Consider the following 7,017-nt stretch of genomic DNA (forward strand, 5'->3'; position numbering starts at 1 on the left):
ACTCCTCTTTCTTCCCTTTCACTCTCCCTTTGGGAGATAAAAATGGGAAAAATATCCTCGGGTGAGGATTAACGAGATAAAAGGGTGTAATAAAACTGAATTTTGTTATCAGATGAATTGTCAATAAATGTTGAGATGTTATCTAGTCACTGATAACTTTATTTTTGGGCGTGTTGTTTCTTTTTCCTCATCTTCCATCCTCATCTTCTAAGATATAACCTCATCTGCTATTTCACTTTCATCATGCTGTGATGCCCAGGGTCATTTCATCTTCTAACCACTGTAAAACGGTTGGCTTCTTCTTCACCAATATTCTGTATTGTCCTACAGCAGTCAGTAACCTCTAGCCATTTTATTTATTATTATTTTAAAAATATATTTTATTGATTTTTTTACAGAGAGGAAAGGAGAAGGATAGAGAGTTAGAAACATCGATAAGAAACATTGATCAGCTGCCTCCCGTACACCCCCAACTGGGGATGTGCCTGCAACCAAGGCACATGCCCTTGACCGGAATCGAACTGGGGACACTTCAGTCCATAGGCTGAAGCTTTATCCACTGAGCCAAACCAATTAGGGCTATTATTATTTTTAAGTATATTTTTATTGATTTCAGAGAGGAAGGAAGAGAGAGCTAGAAACATCAATGATTGATCGGCTGCCTCCTACACACCCCCTACTAGGGATCGAGCCAACAACCAGGGCATGTGTCCTTGACTGGAATTGAGCCCAGGACCATTCCGTCCGCAGGCCAATGCTCTACCCACTGAGCCAAACCAGCTAGGGCCCTCTAGCCCTTTTAAACCTAAGTCTGCATCTTTATCGTTAAGCAAATTCTTCCAACCATTTTTCAATGTTTGCACTTTTTCTTTCAATGTTTCAGTAAAATTCAAAATTGCCTATTTTAAATTATAACTCTAAATTTTGTAAGGTACACTGTCCTCTTGTATCTTCTTCATTCACCCTGCAATGCAACCATTACTTCCTCTACTAGTAAAAACTGTTGCAGTATATTCGTTTGGTTGCCAGAATTATCTCCTGGTCCAGTGGTCGGTAAACTCATTAGTCAACAGAGCCAAATATCAACAGTACAATGATTGAAATTTCTTTTGAGAGCCAAATTTTTTAAACTTAAACTATATAGGTAGGTACATTGTTATTAACTTAATTAGGGTACTCCTAAGGCTTAGGAAGAGCCACACTCAAGGGGCCAAAGAGCCGCATGTGGCCCTGGTCCATGGGCTGGGTAAGTGATGTACAAAACAGGCAGGTAATTCAGTATATATTTCTTAAACTCTAGGTTTATGAGATTTGCCAACAATTACAAGTGTCCGTTTATGCTATCTATCAGCTTTGGCACAAAGCAGTGCTGAGATCCTGTCCTTGCTGATTGTTCATATTTTGAGGCTTGTGTGTTTTCAGGTACATAACGCCAGAACAAACCAGTTTGTCAGCACTGTAAATCTGAGACTGTAATAGCATTTCATTATTTATTTGTTCCAGTAATTTTTGCCGAAATAGTTCAATATCTTCTGATGGAGCACTTGAAGCTTTGCCGTAAATTTGTTAATAATTCTGTGCCTTTTGGGAAAACGCCAAAGCCAGTTGCTTTGAATGGTGTGTTCATATGGTTTGCTAATTTCATTGCTGCAGATTTCATTTCGACTGTCTGCATTAAAATCCCATAAAAATGCTGTTGCAGGTACCACTTCAACAATGCTTCTTCAACTGAAGTTTTATGTGCCAATTTCATATGTTTTCTGGGATGGGTGTTTGAACCTACATCACATATTAATGCAAATTTTTAAATTTTGTCTTTTAAAAATTTTATTGATTTCAGAGAGAGTAAAGGAAGAGAGAGAGATAGGAACATCAATGATGAGAAAGAATCATCAATCAGCTGCTTCCCACATGCCCCTTACTAGGTATCGAGTCTGAAACCTGGGCATGTGCCCTGACCAAGTTCTGTGATCTCCTGGTTCATGGGTTGACGTTCAACCACTGAACAACACTGGCTGGGCTTGTCTTTTTTTTTAAATGTCTGATACAGTTTGCTTTTTTATGCCACAGTGCTCACTTATAAAAGACATAGACACTCCAGTCTCCAACTTTTGTATGAATTTTTAATTTAACATTAACTTAAAAAAATTTTTTTATTGGTTTCAGAGAGGGAGAAGAAGAGATAGAAACATCAATGATGACAGATAATCATTGATTGGCTGTTTCCTGCACGCCCCCTACTGGGAACCAAGCCTGCAACCCAGGCATGTGCCCCAACGGGCTAAATTAACTCTTTTACATTTGTCCATATTTTAAGGTTAGGGTTACAATGATGTGTCCTACAGTACATACATAATTTTACATTTATACAGAATCTGTCTACAAGGTTAAGCTGCGGCTTAGCACAAGTTGGAACATTGGCTGGTGCACATGTTAAAACTGCTGTAGAAAGTCATGCCAAATGGTTACAGAACCAATTACCAAGTGAGATGCGGTATTATCACATGCTAATCATTTGCTGAACATTATTACAAGTGACTCTTGGGTTGAAATATGTAGACCATAGTTGTATGTATGTAGTATTCATTTATGCTGGCGAAATTACTACAGTATTTTTTCCAACATCATGGGAATGAACGTCAGGACCCAAGCAAAGATAGGTTGGCCAGGCTGCTGTGAGACCTTTCAAAGCTTGACAACTCCAGGTGAAGGCAGCTTAGCGCACACCTAAGCCTACTACCACACCCAGGATCCTTATGTTCCAATGAAATCCACCCTTCAGCTTGAATAATGCTTAGGAGTGGGTTCTGAACTCACACTTACCTGATTTGAATCCTAAGCTGTGTTCCTTTGAACAACTTAACTATATCTCATTGTATCTTTCCTCATAGCTTTGTTGTGAGAAGTACACGGAGTTAAAACACTGCCTGCCAAACAAGCAATTAATAAAAGTATTACTGGTCTTATGTATAACCCATGGATGCACACAGTGGGGTGGTAAGGCAGAGATAGGCTGGAGGGGTTGATGGGGGAAAAAGAGAGACATATGTAATACTTTCAACAATAAAGATTTTTTAAAATTTATTTTTTTATTGATTTCAGAGAGGAAGGAAGAGGAAGAGAGAGATAGAAACATCAATGATGAGAATCATTGATTGGCTGCCTCCTCCACAGCCCCCACCGGGGATCGAGCCCACAACCTGGGCATGTGCCCCGACCGGAAGACCTTTCAGTCCGTAGGCTGATGCTCTCTATCCACTGGGCCAAACCAGATAGAGCTCAACAATAAAGATTTTAAAATCGCCGAAACCGGTTTGGCTCAGTGGATAGAGCGTCAGCCTGCAGACTCAAGGGTCCCAGGTTCGATTCAGGTCAGGGGCATGTACCTGGGTTGCGGGCACATCCCCAGTAGGAGATGTGCAGGGGGCGGCTGATCGATGTTTCTCTCTCATCGATGTTTCTAACTCTCTCTCTCCCTTCCTCTCTGTGAAAAATCAATAAAATATATTTAAAAAAAAAGATTTTAAAATCTTATATAATAAAAGGCTAATACGCAAATAGACCGAACGGAGGAACAACCAGTCACTATGATGCACACTGACCACCAGGGGGTAGACGCTCAACACAGGAGCTGCCCCCTGGTGGTCAGTGCGCACCCACAGGGGATGCGCCTCTCAGCCAGAAGCTGGGTTCACGGCTGGCGAGCGCAGTGGTAGTGGCGGGAGCCTCTCCTGCCTCTACAACAGTGCTAAGGATGTCCGAGTGCTGGCTTATGCCCGCTCTCTACAGGGAGCTGTCAGTTGGGGATTCCCCAAGAGCTGGGCTAAGAGACATCGCTCCCCCCACCCTCCAGTGCACGAATTTCGTACACCGGGCCTCTAGTAAATAATAAAAGGCCCTGACCAGTTTGGCTCAGTGGATAGAGCGTCAGCCTGAGGACTGAAGGGTCCTAGGTTTGATTATAGTCAAGGGCATGTATCTTGGTTGCAGACACATCCCCAGTAGGCTGTTGCACGCTGCTGTTCGATGTTCCTAACTCTCTATCCCTCTCCCTTCCTCTCTGTAAAAAATCAATAAAATATATATTTTAGCCCTAATTGGTTTGGCTCAGTGGATAGAGCGTCGGCCTGCGGACTGAAAGGTCCCAGGTTCGATTCCAGTCAAGGGCATGTACCTTGGTTGCGGGCACATCCCCAGTAGGAGGTGTGCAGGAGGCAGCTGATTGATGTTTCTCTTTCATTGATGTTTCTAATTCCCTCTCCCTCTCCCTTCCTCTCTGTAAAAAATCAATAAAATATATTAAATATATATATATATATATATATTTTTTTTAAAGAAAGAAATAATAAAAAGTATTACTGGTCTTCGTGAGGGAGGAGGAGTTCTTACTTCCCACCTTCTGGGTCCTCCTCATCCCGAGAATCACTTTTCCAGTGAACCTGTGGTTCTCGATTCGCCCTCACCATTGCTTTTGCCTCTACAACAGGTGTCTGACCAAAAGTCCTCCAGACTGGCCGTACTCAATCCCACCCCCAGCCCCACCCCATGCCCAGATCTCACCAGGACTGAAAGGCCTCCTGGGCGCCGTGTGAGGTCTGACCGCCACCTCGTAAGCCTCGGCTCCTACAAACTTGCAGTTTTTCATCCCAAGTCTTCTCACAACATGAGGTCCCGACGTCCCCTCTGCCCCGGGAACTGCACTTCCTGTAAGATGGCTGCCCCCAAGGTGCTGCTCAGCAATCTTGCCAGGGCGCCGCCATCTTCCCGTTTTTGCCCAAAGCATGAAGGGAATACAACTTGCTCCACCTTGGCCTCGACTAGGCTCGGCCTCTGAAGGCTTGTTCAACGCAGTGTTGTTGGCACTTTCAAGAAAGCTAAGAGACGTTCACAAAGTGACTTCAATTTCTTCTCTGCGCGCTGAGGCGCACACACCACAATGGCCACTGGGGGCCTGAGTGGCGCGGTGGGCGTGGTCACGTTGCGTAACAGAGCCACGCCCACGGCCAGAACGGGACTCCCGAGAAGCGTCCCTAGCAACAGAGAGAGAGAAAGGGCTGGGGGCACTGGTCGCTGCGGTGGAGTGTTGAGAAGCTCAGCATCAGGTGGGTCTTCGAGGGGCTGCGGACGAGGGGAGGGGGGTGCCTGTGAGGCGAGAGATGGGCAGCTCTGGGGACTTTTGGCTCAATCACGAGGGCGTCTTGGCTTTAGTGTAGGTGTTACCGAGTTTATGAAGACATGAATGATGGAAAATGCAAACGACAGGGTTTGTTGTCGGCCTGGGTGGTGCTGTGGGGCTCAGTGATCAAGAACGGGAGCCCTAGCCGGTTTGCCTGAGTGGATAGAGCTTCAGGCTGTGGACCAAAGAGTCACAGGTTTGATTCCGGTCAAGGGCATGTACCTCGGATACAGGCTCCCCCTGCAGAAACACATGCAGAGAGAGTGTGTTTCTGTCGCATCGATATTTCTTTCTCCTTTCCCTCTCTCTTCCACTCTCCAAATCAATGGAAAAATATCCTCGGGTGTGGATTCACAACAGAAAACCCAAAACTGGAGTGGTAGGTGAGAGTCATTGAATGCGGTGTCTTTGCAAGGATCTCGATTTACTGGGGGCTTTGATACGGAGAATTCTGGGCAGGGGGCCGGTTAGTGAATGCAAGTTTCCGGTTCACATTTCAGATTTAATTTGGTATCCGATTTTTTTGTGTTTTGTTTGTTTGGGGGAGTAGGCCAGTGTGTCTGTAGACATGCATGAAGCTGGAGCTTTGCACACCCAGGGACCCTGGACAGTAGGTAGGTTGAGGCTCAGATGTTGACTGCTGGGAACAGACTAGATCAGTGATGGCAAACCTATGAACTCATTTTTTTTTTGGTTGATTTTTCTTTGTTAATGGCATTTCAATATATAATATTTAATAGATATCAAAAATATAAAATAGCCCTAGCCAGTTTGGCTCAGTGGATAGAGCGTTGGCCTGCGGACTGAAGGGGTCCCAGGTTCGATTCCGGTCAAGGGCATGTACCTTGGTTGCGGGCACATCCCTAGTAGAGGGTGTGCAGGAGGTAGCTGATCGATGTTTCTCTCTCATCGATGTTTCTAACTCTCGGTCCCTCTCCCTTCCTCTCTGTAAAAAATCAATAAAATATATATTTAAATATATATATATATATAATAAATATCAAAAATATAAGTCTTTGTTTTACTATGGTTGCAAATATCAAAAAATTTCTATATGTGACATGGCACCATAGTTAAGTTAGGGTTTTTCAAAATGCTGACACACCAAGCTCAAAAGGTTCGCTATCACTGGACTAGATGATACCTTCATCCAACTTGATCAAAATTCATTTTGTTTCTTCCTCAAAGTACTAATTAAAAATTCTTTTAAAAAAATTATTTTGTCTTCTCCTGTAAATACTCGAGTCTAGTCATTATCTACCTAACAAAGTAGTTAGGTACAATCGATCTAGTGCAGCGGTTCTCAAACTGTGGGTCTTGACCCCCTTTGGGGGTCGAACGACCCTTTCACAGAGGTTGCCTAAATACATCCTGCATATCATATATTTACATTATGGTTCATAACATTAGCAAAATTACACTTATGAAGTAGCAACGAAAATAATTTTATGGTTGGTGGTCATCACAACATGAGGAACTGTATTAAAGGGTCGTGGCATTAGGAAGGTTGAGAACCACTGTACTAGAGGCTTGGTGCACAAATTCGTGCACAGGTGTGGTCTGGCTTGCCCGCCCTGATTGGGCCAATCAGGCTGGGCTGGCTCGGGGGAGGGGATGTGGTCCCATCCCCTGGTCCAACTCCTGGTCGAATTCCCAATCCAGGGGACAATTTACATACTACGCTTTTATTATAAAGGATTACTTTAACAGAGATAAATGAAAACCATTGTGTGAGCCTATTTTTTAAAGCTTTTTAATTGCTTATTATAGAGAGAGAAAGGGAGAGGGAGAGAGAAAAACATAGATGTGAGATGATGTGAGATGATCAGCTGTCTCCTGCA

The sequence above is a fragment of the Myotis lucifugus genome, unplaced genomic scaffold, assembly GCF_000147115.1.
Source record: "Myotis lucifugus unplaced genomic scaffold, Myoluc2.0 scaffold_365, whole genome shotgun sequence".
Lineage (NCBI taxonomy): Eukaryota > Metazoa > Chordata > Mammalia > Chiroptera > Vespertilionidae > Myotis > Myotis lucifugus.